Raw genomic sequence first — 21,638 nt, forward strand, 5'->3', positions numbered from 1 at the left:
CCACACGTTTCTGGCTTATCACCAAAGTGCACCCACCCAGATGCTACCCAGGGCCCTGAACGATTCTTCGCAAGTCACCCGAGACCCGCATGCATGGCATCCGCATCCGCATGGCCCCGAGATCAGTGTGTCACACTGATCTCAGGGCCATGCGGATGTTGGGAGAGATGGCGTTGGGAGACGCAGGCGAGCACGGCAAACAGACTTGTCTAATAACAAACCCAAAATAAAACACTCAAAATGGAACTCAAAACTCAAGTGACAAAGATAAAACTCCACACTTGCTTAACCAAAACATGTCCTTATCTTCGCCTATGTGCATCCTTAGCGTATTTAGCGCAAAAGTCCGCCAAACCTGGCCTATGGCTGCACGCTACCAAAAAAGAACGCTCTTACAAGGCTTTGTTGTCGCACGTCACTCCAAGTCCGATGTGCGTCGGCTCTTGGTCACCGTCAGTGCTCCTGCCGACTCCGCAAGTTTTGCTTCCTTGGTATCGGCCGGCCAGCTCCTCCGACTCGGATGCCGACGTCCCGGACTATGTCGGTGACAGTGCACTCAGGCCTGCCTGGCTAGGCTTAACACCGGGCTCCGCTGCTTCTTCTCCGAGTGCAGGCGAGACGCCCCTTAGACTACCGGCCGTGCTGGTCTGTCGAAGAAGAGGGATCCAATTCCTGGAGTGCCCGGCAGCGCCGTGGGAGGCTGCAGCAGGTCCAGGAAGCCTCGCTCGAACGTCGCCGAGGTGGACGGCGACACCCTGGATAGCCAGCGTCACGGGCCAGTCCGAACCGCCATGGCTCCCGTCGCCAGTACGAAGCTGGCGCTCCAACCTTCTTAGCCCAGAGCCACGTCAATAATCCCAGCTCAGCGCCGCTTCTCCAATCACACCTTTCATCACACGCCTGGAAAGCTCGTGCCGTTCGGCGCACATCGTCCTTTTCTTTTTGTGCCAAATGCCTCTTACATATGGCACACAAGCCGTTCCTTGCCACAGTCCGGTTTTTCGTCTGCAAACATCGATCAACCAAGTGCAAGGGACAGCTGCATCGACTACATATTGCACCATCGGACTGGGGCGAGTTGGGGCATGCCACCGCAACGACAGTGATGATAAAAATCCCCTTCTTGAAGCAGGTCAGTTACCTTCCGAAAATAGCTTGTGTCTGCTCTGGAAATCACTGCTTTCTTGCGGTGTCGTGCCCCTCTTGTGTAATCGGAACTTGTTGTGGTCTGTTGTGTCGAATGTTGTCTCTATACATCAATGCTAAAACAATTATTCTGCTCCTGTTGCAGTCGGGAGACGTAGAATTAAACCCAGGACCAAATTACGTTTAACAGCCGTCCATTGAAACTATTGCAAAGGCCATATCTCACATAGAAACATCATGAAGCTCTGTTCTGTCAAACTTTCTTTAATCCAAGCATTACAGAATAGCATAGAGACCCTCGTGGCCAGCCTTTCGGCTCGTGTTGAAGCCCTGGAGAAGATTGTCTAGTCGACTCAGTCAAACGAAATAGGTTTAAAGGCAGACGTGAATGGTACCATTGCAAAACTTTCCACTGAAATCAAAGTTCTTACCGAAAAATGTGATCATGGAGAAAATTGCCTGCATCGTTAAGCTTATTTTTCTGTGGAATTCAAGACACAAAGGGCGAGACGAGTGTTTTGCAGAAAAATACTCATTGGTATGCATTGCATAAAACAGCATTTTAAAAGATGTTAAGACTTTTACAATGTAACATGATACCTCCAACTGTGGGCACTGATGCATTTTTTTATTCTAGGTCAGCCAAGCCACAGTGACAAGGATCTTGGACACTGGCTTGATGTCATGCACATACGCCTGAGCCCACTTGTGGAGTGGCCAGATCGGGAGGAGCTGCAACTAACCATGCCCATATGCTTTCGTAGAGCATTTGGAACTAGAGCGGCTGTGATAATTGACTGCTTTGAAGTGTTTCTAGAACGGCCATCTTCAGTTCTTCCCCGCTGTCAAACTTGGTCACGATACAAGCACCATAATACTGTAAATATCTTATTGGAATTGGACCTCAGGGTTCCATCACCTACGTCTCTAAAGGATGGGGGTGGGCGTACAAGTGACAAGCTCCTGACCGAGCGTTGTGGCACTCTGAACAACCTTCAACCAGGAGACACTGTGCTTGTGGATCGAGGTTTCACTATTGCGGATGCTGTAGGGATTCATTGTGCACGTCTTGAAGTGCCAGCATTCACAAAAGGGAAGCGACAGCTCACAGCCTGGGAGGTGGAGAAGACGCGAAAGATAGCCAATGTTCGCATACACGTAGAGAGAGTCATTGGGCTGTTGCGCCGGAAGTATGCAATTTTGTCCTTGATTATTCCTATCAAGCTTGTGATGGTAATAAGTGGAGACACAGTAGCACAACTGGACAAATATGCAAGTGCATATTTGTACATATGCCAAATCAGTGAATTCGGCATATGTTGTCATTACTGTAATTGAACAAATAGTCTTGGTTTGGAAAAGTTCTTTTCACTCTACGAATGCTCAAATTGCAGAAAAGTAGACAAGTACTTTGCCACATGTGTGTGTGTGTGATGTGCTTCCAAGTCATCCTGTGTGCTCCCTTGCCGACTGATTAATGTACCCTGGGTGCCCTATAATGTAAAACTATTCCAATCTACTGACATCAAATTTACGTAACCGCCGACGCAAGCATCGGGTGGTCACCCGCAGGGTTCTTACCCTCTCAGTTGACGCGAACCAATTTGGTGTAGGTGCGGTGCTTCCTCAAGAAGGCCGCCCTGTCGCTTTTTCGTCTCGGTCTCCCACAGACACAGAACAGCGATATGCGCAAATTGAAAAAGAAACGCTCGCAATTGCGCACAGTTGCACGAAATTCCACGATTACATTTACGGTCAGCCAGAAGTAACGGTTGAAACTGATTATCGCCCTTTGATGTCGATTTTCAAGAAGCAGCTGCACTAGTGCCCCATTCGTTTGCAATGCCTGAGGCTCACCTTGCAGCGCTATCCCATCAATGTTGTCTACAAATCGGTCAAGGAGCTATTTCTTGCAGATGCTTTGTCATGATTTCCGAGCAAAGTGTGCATGGCTGAAGAGACCGAACAGTTTCAAGTAAATGTGCTTGATTTTGTTTCTGCTTCTAAAACACGCATCGAAGACCTCCTTGCAGCAACCGATAGCGATCTAACCCTGCTCAAGCTACGAGAATATGCGGAAACAAGTTGGCCGGACAATAAACGTGATATCCCGGAAGCCGTGCACCCCTACTGCTCATACTGGGAGGACTTACACACCCAGGATGGCCCACTGTTTCGCAGCAAATAAGGTAATCGTACCACACTCGAAGAGAGCAGAAATATTGAGCCTCCTCTATGCCGCACATTTGGGAGCAGACAAAATCAAAGAATGAGCGAGAAGCGTTATGTTCTGGCCCAGCATGTCTGCGGATATTGAACAGTACTGTAGAGCTTGCAAGATCTGCGAAACACATCAATTGCGGAACCTGAAGATGCCGCTTTTGTGTCACAAAGTGCCTAGTTTACCCTGGGAAACTGTAGGAATGGACTTGTTCTCTTACGGCAGCAAACAGTTTGCCATAATTGTGGACTTGTATTCCTTTTTTCTTTAGATATGTGAATTCCAAAACGTCACTGCAAAACTACTGAAATCATGGTGTGCAGATATTTTTGCTGATCATGGGCTTCCCTTAAAGCTGTGCAGTGAGAATGGCCCACCGTTCCACAGCACGGAATTCAAAGAGTTTCTGAGCACATTAGGTATCACACACACAATTTCGAGCCCTTATTACCCGCGCTCTAACGGAATGGCAGAAAGGGATGTCCAAGAGGCTAAGAAGTGCTCGTATAGGACACCCCACTTCCAAATGGCTTTACTTGAGTGGCGCAATGCCCCCAAGGATGCAGTGCGGAAGTCCCCTGCGCAGAGACTCATGGGACGACTGACGAGAACCCTGCTCCCAGTACCCACAACGCACCCGGTGCCAAAGATGGTGCCCTGCAAAGCTGTTCACCGCAGTCTGCAGAAAATCCGTCACCGGCAGAAAATCTACTACAACCGCAGCTCCAGACAGCTGCCGCACCTATCGCAGGGGCAACAGGTAACAGTGTACGACACTCTTCACAGGACCTGGGCACCTGCTGTCTTCCTAAGGCTAGCTGAAGCACCACGTTCAGTGATCCTGAAAACGGAGGACGGCCGGGAGATCAGGTGGACCCGAGAGCATCTACGCGACGTGGCTCCACAACCACACAATCCTCTAGAGTCTGATGTCTCAGACGTCGAACCTGATTTCCCAAAGCTATGACAAAGCACATGGCAACGTCGCAAGCCCTGTCTGTACCCATTGCCTGAAAGATGAACTACTTGTTTATATTTAAAAAAAAAGGGAAGGTGTGGCAGAGCTGCCAGCGACGCGACATCATGACCTGTGACGTCACGCTCCTGTTCCTGTATATACCAGCGTCCCACCGACAATAAATGTTCTTCACCGACAACTGGCTCAGTTACAGAACGGATCCTCAGCAAAGAGTTGGCAGAACGAGGTCGTAATAGTGCTGAAAGTGCTCGAAAACGTTACACGGCCACGGAAAAAGCTTTAGTACACGCAAATAAACCCATGCTCTTCGGCAGGTGCGAAAGCCAGTTCCTGAGCGATCGGCAGCAGCCATCTTTTATTCCTTTCGGAATGGGGCAGCCTGTGGCTATTCACAAGAAAATTCAGTTTTGTTCAGCATATTAATGCATCTTTAACATGTACTAGTCACTTTGACACAGTGAGTTTTTGCGGTTTTGTGACATCGCGTGACAGGCAGCTGAAGTGGGTGCAGCCCGAAAACTTTTGACCAATAGCCGAGGGCTAATGGTGAAAAGGCGTCGAATGAGAAATAACTGTTTTTCTTTTGATTGGTCAAATCGTGCATAATCAGTGTGTACACGCCATATCAGATGCGGAGATGTCGCGGTTTTCTCGACATCCCGTGACAGACAGGTGAAGTTGTGGTGGTCAAAAAAAGTTTTAACCAATCGTGGAGGGCCGATTGCAAAATTGGAATAGAAATGATGTTATAGCGCCCATCATCAAGGCTGCTGCTTTTTCTTGCAAGGCTTACAAGCTAGGCAGAACCATGCCTTGGCCTTTGGTGGACGCTTCAGATTTGCACATGCAAAATGGAACCATTTGCCAGAACACTGTCGGCCACTGCACTTGACCATTTCACCGTATTCAGCACCACCGCAGTAACAGTAGCATTCATTGTCTGCTGAACTTTCTTCACATGTAAGCATTGTTTCTTGCTGTGGCAAGGTAGTACAGTGTTTAAATAAAAGCTGCGGGAGCAAAACTTGTTCAAAGAACGCTTTGGACTTCTGTGTCATTTCTTTGCAGAAAGACGAATCAATAGCGATGCGTTCTATCAGAATGTCTGATGGTGTCCACAGAACGAAATCGCAGTACTGCCGCTGACACACGTAGAGTTGCAGTTGTACTTGGTAGAAGTATGTATGGCTTCTCTTCAGTCGTGCACTGTCATCACATAGCTCCAAGCAGCCACCTTTCTGCTTCAGCACATCGCCCACACAACTGCTGAATAGGGACACTTAATTTCTAGCACACCATCGTGACAGCATTGACATGAAACCAAGCCATCTGGACTGGCGGCTAGGTATGGTGCTTCTACAGAAATGTGTAGGCCAGAGCTATGACACACAAATTTCTTGTGCTTCCCAGTCCTTGCCGAGATGTAAGCCTTCCTGGCTACTACTTCTTTTTGTTTCCCCCAATTGGTTGCTGCTGAAAAGAACTTCTGCTCTTCAGGACAGCACATCCTCTTGATGAGGCTTATGGACGGCTTGTAGAGGGGTGTTCGGCAAGCTGTATACATGGTTGATGAAGTCACCCTTCCTACTCGGAATGTAAACCAAACAGAAGATGCTCACTGCTCCCTTGTTGCCGTCTCTACAGAGCGACATACCTGCATGTTCAAAACAAAGGCCACTCAAACAGTGAAGGTGTTGCAATGCGACAAGTTTATGAACTGGCATCACTCGCGGTGACCACTGAAATGCAATATACAAGTACTTTGCCATTCTACCCCTTGCCTAACAGGCACAAGCCCTTATGCCAAGATTTACAAAGTAAATACTTTAGCGAAATACTGCCTGAAGGAATGCATAAATTCCATGCTGCTTGCGTGCCTTATGGAAACCTTAACCGACCTGTACCGTCCTAACTGTACTCTTTTTGAATATGCGGCTTTTACACTTCAGGCGCACCAAAATTGCATACTACTACGCTATCGCACGAGTACCATTACGCTACAGCTTGTTAAGCACACAAAGCTTTTTTGTTCACATAATGTCGATAGCAATGTGTTGCTTACGTTTGGTTCTACAGTGAATGCTTGTGCAAACATCTGGCACTCCTCTTGAATGTTGTCCCATGTTGCTGGTTTGTCACGGGTCAGCTCCCCAAGAACAGCTGTAGAATACTTTTGAGACAACGGAATGAAGTCGTCGCAAAAGCCCTTTGTGAGTGAGAGCACTGCAGATTGCACTCCAGTATTTTTTACGCTGGTCAGGAAGGCAGCCCATTCTTCTTTTGATGGCCTCTCGATCCAAGCTTTACTTTTCTTCGCAGAAGGGTGCTTTGTTTCGCTGAGACACCATCTTTTCGCATTGGATGAAGAAAAGGCAATCTCAGGAATTGGTGCGCAGGCCACATTGGTCATATAAGGTGGCAACCATTTGTTCGTCTTGTCTGTGCAGCCCTGGCTCTCTCGAAATGAAGCTGCTGCCTCCAAATAAAAAAGAACTGCACCTATATGAGAACAGGCCTCACCAAGGACCGCCATGCACGTACAGTGTGCTGCCTTCACCATTCCGTCTTCTTTAATAATATTCTATGGCTCCAGTGGTTGTGTGGAAAGTGCCTGAGAATGGTTTACTGTAAATGCAATGAATATAATTGTTTAGAATTGTGAAACTTCTTCGAACTGGGTTAGCCTGCTTAAACCATATGGGTACAGTATCTGATAAACATTCACAATTACAATGATTTAAATCTATCCCGCGACACATCACTCACTCAAGGTAGTGGGCTACGCCGTACAAATTTGCACATTCATGGTCTTTGACACCGATATGCTTAGTGAAGTATTGCTTACTTTCGGTTCTACAATGAACTCTCGTTCAAACAAACTATGCTGCGCACTGTTCATACTGCTCATCGCCGCGAAAAGCGCCCTCACCACATAGCGAGATCTAATCTTAAGTTCACGAGTTGCGGTTTACATTGGCGAACAAAATGATTCCAACACCTAATCAATCGCTTCCATCAGAACCTTAAAACACACACTGCTGCACAGTACTGTGAGGATCCGTGTACGCCGTGCCTGCTGTAGCCAGCGTTTGCGCGAACCCTTGAACTTCCGTTCCTCCGCGCGCACGTGAATCCGTGTGTGCATACTTTTCTCAGCAGCCATGCAACAAGCGCGCGATCGCTTCTGTGAAGCGACGGCGAGCTAGGTTTCAAATCTCGGCTTCCAGCCGCCAACGCTGGCTCGTACGCAGCCCTGACGCGTCCTTGAACCATCCAGTCTTATCACTCTCCTCTCGTTTAACCACTTTAAATAGTGCACACCATGTACTGCTGTGTCGCCATGCCTGCCTCGCCATCAGCCTCCCATCGTGACGCTGCTCCGTGCGCGTATGGAGTTAGTCAGCATTAGCACAGAGACTTTGAGACCGCTTGTCGAGATTCTAAACGTACAACAAACTCTTACCTTCCCACGTACGGTGACCACGTCGTCCACCTTCTTCAGCTGCGGCTCCTGAATGAAACCGCTTGTCAGGTAGTTGTGTGCTTCGAGCGACTTTTTTTGCTTTTAGTTGCTCATGTGTAATGTAGCTAGTCGCGTGAACTAAATAATCCTTGATGTCGAAGACCTCAACCTTTGGCACAAGCTCAACATCAAAGCACAGCTCATCCGTGTCCAGCAGCAGTGGCTCAACACCGCCGCAAAGCTTCACTTTTTCTACGTAGCGCTTCTTTGCTCCTTCCTCTAAGCCATGCGCATATGCGCTCAAACTGATTGCAGGCTCATCGCCCATGACTCCGCAGCGACTTTGTGTTCGTAGAAACTCCTGCGGTGACTGCTAGTACACACCAAGAATTTTTAATCCAAAGAGCATCCGCCGACTAAACCACAAATCGAGCACGGCACACAGCTAACACACGGTGATACGGACGTGACAAGTGGCTAAGATCATGGCGGACGCTGGTGCGGAGGGCGCTGCCATGGTTGCCAGTTGTACTCGCAGCATGTTGGTGACGTCATGTGAATACAACCTATACGAAGACGAAAACTGCACTTGACAGAGAAGCTGCGAAGAAAGATGCCGGCGAGATAGCCAGTACCAGCAGAAGTTCCCTTCCTATGCATAAGTTTGCGGCATCAAAGGAGTATGTCTCATGCTACCGCTGCAGGGAGGAACAACTCGCGACCGAGGGCAAGCACATCAGCCCTACATGCAACTACTGCCAAAAGCAGGGACACAATGCTCGAGTGCGCAACTCGAAGAGAAAACACACTTTATCAAGGAAGGGCAAGTCTACAAAACTACACGGTTCCGCACCTCCAACTCGTACAACTTCAACTGGAACACACCAAGTCAATACTGTTGACAACAACGCACCTGCCGATGTGTTTGACATGTGGCCAGTCGACACTGTCGTGCCTTCGCAGCCCTTCATCATGACCGTTAGCGTTTGTAGCGTTTGTGGTAAGCCGCTTCGTATGGAGCTGGACACAGGTGCAAGCATTTCTGTCAGTGCAAAAAAAAAAAGCCTTCAGGAGCTACTACCGTCGATGACTGTCATGCCATCGGATGCACTCCTACGAAGCTACTCGGGCGAGCTTACACAAGTTCAAGGCAAAGCAGATGTCGCAGTACAGTTCCACAACAGAAAAGCTCTCCTATCTTTGTTCCAGGCTGTGACGCCTGCGACGCAGCAGAGGGTGCTAAGAATCCCTGGCTCCGGACAGGCCGCCATGGGAATATTAACCTGGCAACGTTTAACGCTAGAACGTTTTCTAGTGAGGCGAGTCTAGCAGTGCTATTGGAGAAATTAGAGGGCAGTAAAGGGGATATAATAGGGCTCAGTGAAGTTAGGCGGCCAAAAGAAGCATATACAGAGCTAAAAAGCGGGCACAGTCCTGTGGTACCGGGCTCAGCGGAGAGACGAGAACTAGGAGTTGGATTCTTGATTAATAAGAATATAGCTGGTAACATACAGGAATTCTATAGCATTAACGAGAGGGTGGCAGGTCTTGTGAAACTTAATAAGAGGTACAAAATGAAGGTTGTACAGGTCCACACCCCTACATCCAGTCATAATGACCAGGAAGTCCAAAGCTTCTATGAAGACGTGGAATCGGCGATGGGTAGAGTGAAAACAAAATACACTATACTGATGGGCGACTTCAATGCCAAGGTAGGCAAGACGCAGGCTGGAGACAAGGCAGTGGGGGAATATGGCATAGGCACTAGGATTATGCGGATTATGAATACCTTCTTCTGCAAGTGGGATAGCCGAAAGTGGACATGGAGGAGCCCGAACGGCGAGACTAGAAATGAAATAGACCTCATACTCTGCGCTAACCCTGGCATCATACAAGATGTGGACGTGCTCAGCAAGGTGCGCTGCAGTGACCATAGGATGGTAAGAACTCAAATCAGCCTAGACTCGAGGAGGAAACGGAAGAAACTGGTACATAAGAAGCTGATCAATGAGTTAGCGGTAAGAGGGAAAATAGAGGAATTCCAGATCAAGTATTCGGCTTTAACTCGGGAAGAGGACCTTAGTGTTGAAGCAATGAACGAAACTTGTGGACATCATTAAGGAGTGTGCAATAGAAGTCCGTGGTAACTCCGTTAGACAGGATACCAGTAAGCTATCGCAGGAGACGAAAGATCTGATCAAGAAACGCCAATGTATGAAAGCCTCTAACCCTACAGCTAGAATAGAACTGGCAGAACTTTCGAAGTTAATCAACAAGCGCAAGACAGCTGACATAAGGAAGTATAATATGAATAGAACTGAACATGCTCCCAGGAACGGAGGAAGCCTAAAAGCAGTGAAGAAGAAACTAGGGATTGGCAAGAATCATATATATGCATTAAGAGACAAAGCCAGCAATATCATTACTAATATGGATGAGATCGTTGAAGTGGCTGAGGAGTTCTATAGAGATTTATACAGTACCAATGGCACCCACGACGATAATGGAAGAGAGAATAGTCCACAGGAATTTGAAATCCCACAAGTAACGCCGGAAGGAGCAAAGAAAGCCTTGGGAGCTATGCAAAGGGGGAAGGCAGCTGGGGAGGATCAGGTAACAGCAGATTTGTTGAAGGATGGTGGGCGGATTGTTCTAGAAAAACTGGCCACCCTGTATACACAATGCCTCATGACTTCGAGCGTACCGGAATCTTGGAAAAACGCTAACATAATCCTAATCCATAAGAAAGGGGACGCAATGACTTGAAAAATTATAGACCGATCAGCTTTCTGTCAGTTGCCTGCAAACTATTTACTAAGGTAATTGCAAATAGAATCAGGAACACCTTAGACTTCTGTCAAGCAAAGGAGCAGGCAGGATTCCGTAAAGGCTACTCAACAATAGACCATATTCACGCTATCAATCAGGTGATAGAGATATGTGCAGAATAGAACCAACCCTTATATATAGCTTTCACTGATTACGAGAAAGCATTTGATTCTGTCGAAACCTCAGCAGTCATGGAGGCATTACGGAATCAGGGTGTAGACCAGCCTACCTTAGTATACCTTAGTAACTTGAGATTCGCTGATGATATTGCCTTGCTTAGTAACACAGGGGACCAAATGCAATGCATGCTCACTGACCTGGAGAGGCAAAGCAGAAGGGTGGGTCTAAAAATTAATCTGTAGACAACTAATGTTTAACAGTCTCAGAAGAGAACAACAATTTATAATAGGTAGCAAGGCACTGGAAGTGGTAAGGGAATACATCTACATAGAGCAGGTAGTGACGGCGGATCCGGATCATGAGACAAATAATAAGAATAAGAGTGGGCTGGAATGCGTTTGGCAGGCATTCTCAGATCATGAATAGCAGGCTGCCATTATCCCTCAAGGGAAAAGTGTATAATAGCTGTGTCTTACCAGTACTCACCTAGGGGGCAGAAACCTGGAGGCTTACGAAAAGGGTTCTACTAAAACTGAGGACGACAAAACAAGCTATGGAAAGAAGAATGATGGGTGTAACGTTAACAGGATAAGGCGAGAAGTTTGCAGGATCGACATGCCACAATTCGTACATGACCGGGGTTGTTGGAGGAGTATGGGAGAGGCCTTTGCCCTGCAGTGGGCGTAACCAGGATGACGATGATGATGATGGTTCCGAAACTGCTCGCAGCCTGTTGCGCTTACCACTTTCTCTGGCAGTTCATTCCATTCTCTCGCAGTTTGCAAAAAAGAAGAATATTTAAAACAATCGGTAGAAAATCTACCCTCTTTCACGTACTTTAAATGTTTACTCCTTACTACCCGCGACATTGTCTCGGTTATGTAGCATTCCTTGTTTACCAGCACCATGTGATTCACAATGCTGTAAAAAAGGCTCAGCCTTTTCTGTTTCCTTCACATTTTAAGTAAAGGAAGATTTGCCTTTTCATAAAGCGGTGACACCGAGTCTTGTCTTCGATATATGGAAAAAAATGAAGCGCAAGGCACGCCGATGCACACCTAAATTTGGTCGTACGGATCCCAGACTGCGCACGCATATTCCATTATAGGATGAACTAGCATTTTGTATATAAGCTTGGATTCTGCAGGTGCTTGTTTGAAAGTGCGTCGAATAAATCCTAATCTTTGATTTTCTTTGCCTACTAAATTGTCAATGTGAGTCGTCCAACTCATATTTGCAGTCAAAGTTACACCCAAGTACAGTAGAACCTTGTTAATTCGAAGTCCGTCGGACCGCGAAAAATCATCGAATTAACCGGGTTTTCGAATGATCAAAAATGGAATAAGAACGAAAAATAAACGTACGAAATGTGGCTATATCAACACTGCACCTTTATTTCGCCTGAAAAACGGTCACTAAATACGTCATCGATGCTCGACTGCTTGGCGCGGTAGTTAGCCGCACCGTTGGCTGCGTCCTCCAGTCTGTTTACAGTGCCGATGCCTCCTTTACTAGATGCCCGCCGCGTTGCTCACTTTCCCATTGTAGCGGCGTTTCCTTTAGTTCAGCATAAATTCCTTGAGACGGCATTCGTTGCCTTTTCAATTTTCGGTGGATGTGGCAGCGGCGGCTGAATGCTTCTGCCGGCGCGTTATATGCACGAGCGTCTGTTAAAGGGCCGTTTATAGTCCGACGTAACGCTCGCGCGCGCACGCTACGCCACGTCAGCGAAAACGTCACCTCTGTAGTCGGGCGCACCGGCGCAGCCAACGTAATGGCGGCTTCCTACGCGCCCCGACGGGCCCGGCACCAATATGGCTCCTGAGCCATTCGCGCGTCGGAGTCGGCGGAACTCTCGCACCATAATGCATTGCGCGCGAAGTAAAAGGCGCCAACACAACTCCGCAGGCGGCTTTTGCGAACGGCACGCGACTTGGCAAACGTTCTGCGCATGCTCCGAAGGTAGCAGCCGAAGGCGCGCGCTTTCAAATATAGAGGGGATGGCATCTCGGCTGGCGCAGCGCAACCAACGTAGCGTGACTGACCGTGAACGACGCTCACCCGCGCGCCGATAAGGTCGGACTATAAACGTAGCGAGCGTTATCACGGGCCTCTGAGATGGTGACAGATGCCATGGTAATCTGCCGCAGCACGTGATATAAGTTGCAGGCGTTCGGCATGAGAGGCGCTCGTTGCCTTTTCGCGGAGACGAGAAAAGGGAGAGGGCACGGAACCGAGTTTACCGGACAACGCGGCAGGCATCTAGTAAAGGAGCCATTGACAGTGCACAGCAATTCACTGTTACCGCCGCTACATTCCACAAAACTGCGCACAACGTTCGCCGGAAATAGAAAGTTGATTTAAAGTGTCACCTGGCTGCCACTCCGGCAACTATACTGGCCTCAGAGACTGGCACACTAACTTTTTTTGTTGCAGATCACGGAGGCCATGGTTTAAACTGACATATTATCCAGATATGGGCACACTGGCTGTTCAAGTTATCCGGCAAAATTTGCATGCAAAGTGCTGGGACCGCCGAAAACCTTCGAATTACGCGGGATTTCGAATAAACAGAGTTCGAATTAACGAGGTTTTACTGTACTTGTATTCGGCCACTCGAGTTAGTGGAGTACCTGATGGGGAGTAGTTGAACTGTAAAGGGGCGCGTTTGTGCGATATTGTCATGCATACAGTTTTATCCAAGTTCAGTGACATTTGCCATTTTCTACACCATTCATGTGCTTGATTGAAGTAAGAATTAACTTTAAGGGTGGAGGCTACCCTGGAGACCAAACTTTTTTATTTTTAAAGATATCCAGATTAAACTTTCAGGGTACGTCCACACCACTGAACTATGAGGAACTGCAAAGTTTCATGAAGATGTGTTCATTAGTTCTAGAGTTATTGAGGTCTAACTAGGTGGTTCATGTATATGCCTGAGGAAGAGCCTGGAGAAATGCCAGGACATCGTAGGAAGCTGAAATTCACTGTGATGATCCCTTGATAGATATCCCAGGGGGCTAAAAAGCTCTTTTCTTTATTTTCCCCTCCAAAATATTTTAAGACAACTTTGAATTTGATGGAGTCAGTAATGACCACATTCATAAAAAATTTATCGCTTATTATAAGTTAACTGCACCAGCTTTCAAAAAAAAAAGAAGCCTGTTACCCCCTGGCAAAGTCATTCAGGAACAGAATAAAAAAACGGCATACAAATCTGATGAGCGGTTCTTGAGATATGTATCGCCTTCCCCACCACCACTACTAGTGAAAAAACCCATTCCGAGAAAACAGGCCTTAAAGTTGAACACATGTGTTATTTTATTAGAAAGCTCCTGCGGAGCTTTTAATTAACTGTTGCAGCTCCAGGCACACTCAATGTGTTGGATTTTTGACTGGCGACAGCTGAAAGCACAGTTCCGCCACTGAAAAGCGTCTACGCAGTCGACACTCGCTGCGGAAGATCAGAAGTTCGATGCTCATATAAGGAGCATATTGCGCTTTCACGCACCGAACATCTGCACTGTCTTGGGCTTTGCCGGCATTGCGTGCGGCAAAGAACTAGCGATAAAAAAAAAGAAAAAGCTGAGAAAATAATCCAAAAGATAGCACAAGGCGATGAGCAGCTCGCAAGCTGAGTGCTGAGGCGGACGGAGCAAGGGGTAACAACGACGCGAGCGCGGCGGAAGTGACATCAAAGGGAGCAGCCGCCGCCCTCGCAGCGGCCAATGGCAGGTGCGCTTTAGCCTGCGGGATTTGAGCGCACTGCTCCGGCCAATCAGCGCTCTGCATCACATTGCAGGAAAACGCCAATAGCACCTCAACCGCGCCGACGATGCCATTTTGCAAGGTGGCAAAATGGAGACAAAGAATTCCCGGTCAAAATGACACCAAGATGGCGTGGGCAGGCCACATGGGCCGGGAATGGCGCGCGTACGAAGTTTGACTTCATTTCGGCATTTGCATGTGTTTTGTGGGCCGCGGTGGCCTCAAAAGTAGCGTTTTTTTTTTTTACTTTGTGGATGAATTAGGTGCTGATAATTACAGAATAGGTAGTCTATGAGACATACAACCCAAAAATGTTTTTTCAAAAATCGACTTTTTCGTGATTTTTCGGTTTTCGAGGGCCGCGTCCCCCCTTAAGTTGGTCAGCTGTGGAGGTTACTTCAGTCAAAATAACGCAATCATCTGCAAATAATTTGACTTGAATGGATGGGTCTGCTATCAGGTCATAGATATATATATGTATTAGGAAGAGCAGGGGTCTCAGCACAGAGCCCTGCGGCACTCCGGAGACAACCTCACATATTGTAGACTGGCTTTCCTTAATACTAACGAACTGTGGGCGATTTATTAGAAAAGCTTCGATCCATTGGACAACCTTGCATTTTCTAACACGACTCTTGACTTCAATAATAGTTTCGTGTGACTAACCGTATCAAATGACTTTCTAAAGTCTAGATAATTATATCTACCTGGCCTCTTCAATCTAGCACTTTACAGATGAAATGCACTGTTTCCAGAAGTTGTGTCACTGTCAAGAGGCCGCTACGAAAACCACGCTGAGACTCACTGAAGAATTTTTTGCTCGTCAGAAATTATCTGATGTGTTTGAAGACAATGTGTTTAAAAATCTTGCATGGTGTTGACGTTAGTGCAATAGGCCTTAATTTCCAATCGTCAGGTAGAGCCCCCGACAACAGATATTTTTGAAGGATAACTAAGAGGTATTTGGACATCCACTCTGCATACCTCATTAAAAATGCGTTAGGAATTTTATCAGGTCCAGACGATTTACATTGTTTTAGATTGAGCAATAGTTTATACCTCACTCAGAAAGCTGGAGTTCCCCTAGAGGAAGGAAGCAACAAGAAACACAAAAGTTTACTTCGCCATTGTCTGTAGTAAAGACACTGGAGAAGAAACTGTAAGCTCATTTGCAATATCTTCATTGGTAATAAAGCCTTGTGTCATACTTAACTCAGAGATTGCCTTTTTGTCTTTTGAAAAGTGCCTCCAAAACTTTTGGGGTGAGGCTTTAAGGAACTTTGACACTGTAACACTAAAATACTTCTGTTTGGACACTCCTATTTTATCCTTCAACTCTTTTTTGAGTGCAATAATCTATTCTAACAGATCTAGATTGCGCACACATTTGTACCTTGCTTTGGATCGTTGTATTTTCCTTTTCAAATAGATAATTTCGCATGATATCCAGGGGTTATGCACACATTTCTTTTTTACCCTCAAGGGCACAAACTGGGTTATGTATTTGTGTACAAAAGTTTTAAACATTAGCCAAACTTTGCTTATGTGCGTATTTTGTTGGAGACACAGCTCCTGAAACCGTTCAAAAGAAATGTCTAATTTGTCAAGTATAGCCGTATCATCGGCCATATTGATGTAGTCCCTGTAAGTCCAAACATGTCTGGATACATTTCCATTCTGCTGCAACGTCGGTGCCAACGCCAACGATAATGTCAACGATAAAATGATTAGAAATTCCAGGAAAAAGCTCAACTTTGTGTAGCCGGAGGAACAAGTTTTTACTCAGAAATATAAGGTCAAGGACAGATTTGCTGGCTTGCTGGACACGAGTGTATTCATTGACAACTTGGTGAAGACTGTGCGAAAAACGCATTTCGTAGTGTGGTGGCAGACTCGTATTCCCTATTTTCCGGCAACATGCTGTCCCACAATACTCTAGGAACATTAAAATCACCTGCTACAACAACGTTCTTGTGTTGTACAAGCAAGCAGTGCATGAAATCATTGTCTCTCGATAGCTGCTGTGCTTGTCCCAGGTGGGCGATACACTGCACCGATAACAACTTCATTTACCCCCAAAAAAAATTTTATACCACGCTGTTTCTATATCTAAAAGGATACTCAAATACTGTATGCCACAGTCTGCTATCAATGAAAATCACCACACCCCCACCTCAGCTGCTACGGTCGTTACTTATCACTTTGTACCACGGTGAACAGATTTCGTGATCATAAACTTTGGAGTAGAGCCATGTTTCCATCGCTATCACTACATCCGGCTCATGCTCGGTCAAAACATACTCCACTTCAACGCTTTTGTTTAAGAGGCTACGGGCATTAATATTGAGCAAGTGAAGCCTGCGCGTCTGGGGACGTCAGTCAGATGTTAACACACTAGTTCCAGCTGCATTTGGGTCTGTCTTTTGCTGATACATTACATAACGTTGCTTCTTCACGTCATCCCAGGCGTATGTGCTGCTGTCAATCTTCATCTTGTCGTAAACAAGAATAACTTTGCACCCACTCTCCCTATCCCTCAAAGCACTGTTCCAAAGGTTTTATCGCTTCTGTCTAACATCTTTTGAGTAGCCTTCATTAATAAAAATGCCTGTCCCTTTAAGTCTCCGAGCACTCCGAAGTGCTCGGAAAGTGCTCTGTTGTAGCACAGACCACAAGAAATGATGCCCTCCCGAGTCACATAGTTCTTGCTCTCCTGCGAGGAGACGGGCTTCCAGTCGGACCAGAAGGAATCTATTGACAACACTGAACTCAGCTTCCCTGAGGGTTGCTTGCTGTGGGATCCCAGAGTTGTTATCCCAAAATCTCTGCAAGGCAAAGTCCTGACTCTTCTTCATGCTGGGCATCCTGGCATTGAGAAAATCAAGTTGATTGCCAGAAGCCATGACTGGTGGCCGGGCACTGATAGTGACACCGCTAAGAGCGTAAGGGTTTGTGCTAGATGCCAAGCTTACCAGCGCACTGTCAACGCATTCAGCACATACCTTGACCATTTCCAAAGAAGAGGCCTTGGTCAAGGCTTCAAGTTGACTTAAGGGCCCATTCTTGAGACATACATTTCTTGTCATTGTTGACACCTATTCAAAATGGATCCAAGTCTGTCTAGTGGCACAAATGTCAGCAGATGCTGTCATCCCAGCATTGTGACAGCATTTTCACAGCACTGACTGCCGGATGTCATCGTGTCCAATAATGGACCTGCCTTTGCAAGTGAGCAATACTTGGAAATCCTGACACGGAATGGGATACGTCGCATGCTTGTGCCGCACAACCAACCAGCTTTCAATGGGGCGGTAGACCGAGTTGTACGGGCTGTCAAGATCAAGAAGAGCGGTTGTGGATCCTTTCAAACCCATACTTCAATAGTAGCAACAACTCGATTTGGGCGAATTGGTTCATCTGAAGTAAAACGTAAAGCAGCGTGAAGAAGACGAAGACAACAATCGAAAAAATGTTGAGAATCAAAAACGCGAACCGTCGCTCAGCCTAGCAAAACATGAGAAATTTCTTAAATAAGCACTTACACTTGTAGGCAGTATGCATGCGTTTAAACCTTTTGGTTATTGGTGTTTTTTGATATATTATAAAAGCTGTGTGACTTTTCAATAAATTTTCCAGTTGGCAGTACAGCGCTCGTCCTGTTGTGTGTGTTCTCGTCTTCTTCGCGCTGCTTCAAGTTTTACTCAAACTTAAAGGTTGTTATTTCATTACTGAACCACACCACATGAGGTCACTGGCAGAGCACCACGTGAAATGCTCGTGGGAAGGATGTGCAGGACACCTTTAAATGTTCTTCACCCAAGATTACACACTTCAGTCTGCCGAAACAGGTTAAAGAGGGGGGGGACACAGCTCTTTGAGGCGAAAAAGAACATGAAAAGAATCGATTTCTTGAAATTGACATTTTCAATGCCTACAGCTACTATTCCTTCAATTCATCAAGTTTCCCATCTTGCGGATGAGTATTCTGCTCGCAATATCAATTTATAACACCACCGTGAGCTGAATTCCGCGCAAGAACCCTTTTTATCACGGCGCGTAGCTCTTTTCCTACGCATACAATCACAGCCATCTTGGTCTCATTGTAAAGAAGAGCCTTTCTTCTTCAATTTCCCACCTAAAGTGACTCTGCCAGCTCGCCGGTGATACTGAAATCCAGGGAGAAGAAAAGGTTCAAATGCGCGATCCCATTCGTTGACTAGCACACGTGACCAGAAACACGTGCTGTGGTTGGCTGCGCAAGCTTCCTGTCGTCTGCTCCGCTCCGCAGGCAACACAATGGCGCATCTCGTAGGCTTGTAGCAAGTGCGCAACTATGTCTGATCCACTGGCAAAGTTCGCTATGAGGCACACAAGTTCAGCAAAAACAAGAAGCAATCAGCTTAGAACTTTCAAAGGTATTCCATTCCTTTGGAAAACATCAAGAACATTCTGCCGCCATCAGAAAGTGATGACGAAGAAGGACTAGCCAGCTCACCAATGAGTGAAAGTGTTCCAGACAGCGGCCGCGTTCAGCAGGACACTGCAATGCTGCAGCATGCAGATCTGCTGCAGAGGGAGATGAATGCCCCCCCCCCCCCCCCCCAAAAAAGAACTTCATGTTCTTGCTTCAACACCAGCCACAAAGCGGAAGTTGGACTCCCTCACTCGCACAGACGTTGCGGCCACCCCAGTTGACGCTGAGGCAGGCTTCACTATAAACAGTGTGAACGCACTGTCGTTTGTCAAGTGCAAGGTGCATAGCGTGGTAGCACCACAGTACGCTAAAGCAAACGAGAATATAGCCTCGCCATGAAGACCGTCGTCACATGCGCATGCAGCGGCGATGTCGCGTTGGCATAGAGTTCGCCCTGCATGAACGGCAACCAGAAGAGCAACCTGTTCTTTGCGAACGTTCTAGCCGCGCATGTATTGGCACACGCGAGGAAAGCAGAGACGAGGCATGGGCCTTGGAGTCTCGGTGCCAACTGGTCTTTATTCTTTGTGCGCCGGCCCTTTCTCGGTAACCGGCTGGCTATGGTCGGCTATGTTCTGCGCTGGCAGCACCGCGGCTTATCTGCGGCATATTTGTGTTCACCACACATGTGATGTAAGCCACCAGGAATCGACCAACGGCACTAAGCGATGTTTTTGCCACATTTGGATGGCTGTAGCCAGAGCAACCACATTCTTGGTGGCTCTTAGTCACTTTCACTGCAAAATATTGTAAAACTTTTTCTACACTTTTGATTAAAAGTGAATGTATTTCCTTTTTCTCATTTTCTCAAAATACCTATTTTTTACTTCATGCTGATTTGCAGCAGTGATATCTCTGCCTTCAAGGCAGGTAGAGCCATAATTTTTGTTGTGGGTCATAGTTGTGTGTGCGAAGCCCACAATAGTAGAAACAGATTTTGGAATTTATGCTTCAAAATTTTTCAATACTGCTTTAGATCAGACAGTAGGGTAACCACATTTGAAACAGTGAAGATTGAATTACTATAGAATTACTAATATCTGTTATATCAAAAAGTATTCCTATCATTGTGTTCATGTTTTCTAGTACCTATGCATGTGCCAATATGAATTTTTGTAGCGCGGTTATTTTTCTATTGTTTCTGCAGACGATGGACAATGACTTTCATTTAAATTCAAAACTAATTTGAAAATGAATTACGTATTTGAAATCAGCACAAGAATCTTAATGAGACTGCAGTGTTTCATTAATACTGATGAAAGAAATGATGAACATTATTTCAATGGCAGTGTACTCCCTTAACTCTTTTGCTACGACGGGAAAAAGGGCAGTTTTTACTAAGTGGAAGAAAATATTTTTTCGCGGCTAGACACTGCCTTATTTACATTGTTTGGTATCAAAATATAGCTAAAATAATTTCCTATTCAATAACATAAATGTTGCATATATGTATATTTATTACACAAATTATTGAAAAACATTTTATAGTGTAAAAATTTATAGTGAGGATATCCTGCTTGAAAAAGGTGCAGAACTTTAAAAATATCGAGTGAAAAAATTTGAAGATACACATTTTGTAGCCTATTACGCCATAAAGAGATGACACAAGTTTTAGAAAGTCTTGCGGAAAACTGTTCTTTCCACAAAAAATAATGTTAGCATGGTTGGGCAGCATGCCATTCTCCAAAGCAGTCCCTCGTCGGGATCAAACACAGATACACACCGCATGGCCCACAAAAAAACTGCCGCCTTCATCTCTACTTTGTTCTTCTCTACTGCAGAGGTTGCAGTTACGGCACTTTTTTTTACACCTGGGTCTTGTGCTCCAACTTTGTTGGAGGAGGTGGAGGGTGAACATGTATGTCGTCCATCCCAAGAATCTGGTTTGCCAGCTCAATTCGGAATGCAAGCTGGTCAAAGCCAGTCTTTCTAAAGAGCTCCTCTATCTCGGGATGATGTTCCCTGTGTTCTTGGAAAATGATGAAGCTGTTGACAGCAATTTCAATGCAACGGAAGAACAGTGTCTTCCACCACCTGACACACTTCATCAAAAATAATAAGTTGATCGGACTTGTCAGCACCAAGCATGCCCTTATTGTAGTCTTCTAGTAAGAGCGGCTTCCTGATGGGGAGCTTTGTTTATTGGTCTCCAGTCTTTGCGCATTGCAGTGACGTGATTGTTGGCAGTGTGCACTGTGCTTATCATGCTTACAGCGTGCTCGTCTTTCCACTGCAAGTACAGCACATCATGGCACTGCAGCCAGCAGCCAGCGAATGTCCCCTCGAGTTGGTCTTTTCTCCCACGTGGTGTCTTTCAACTGGGAGGGAATCCACGACGATCTTTGCGTTGTTTCGCAAGAGAGAGTTTTCCTTTCAAGAAGACGTTCAAAGAGGGCGGTGGACGTGTAGAAGTTGTCAAGGTAGATGATGTAGCCTTGATCCAAATATGCATCACACAGGCGGGTTACAACGCCATAAGCCAGTCCCTTTGAGCTGGCCGTTTTTCGCTTCCTGGCGTAAACACTGATTTGAACAGTGTAGCCTGTCCTTGAGACAGCGAGGATCCATACCTTATACCCCCCTTTGAGCCCCTTATCACATATATACTGCCAAATTCCTGATCGTCCTTTTGATTTAA

At 46.3% G+C, this 21,638-nt stretch overlaps 1 protein-coding gene across 2 annotated transcripts in view; it reads right to left on the bottom strand.

Annotated features, from left to right (window-relative positions):
- Nup154 (nuclear pore complex protein Nup154) overlaps nt 1–21,638 on the bottom strand; it is a 265,616-nt gene that overhangs the window by 177,876 nt on the left and 66,102 nt on the right. The gene's annotated exons all lie outside the window — the stretch shown is intronic.

The sequence above is a fragment of the Dermacentor albipictus genome, chromosome 8 (genome assembly GCF_038994185.2).
Source record: "Dermacentor albipictus isolate Rhodes 1998 colony chromosome 8, USDA_Dalb.pri_finalv2, whole genome shotgun sequence".
In the NCBI taxonomy this organism is placed as follows: Eukaryota; Metazoa; Arthropoda; class Arachnida; order Ixodida; family Ixodidae; genus Dermacentor; species Dermacentor albipictus.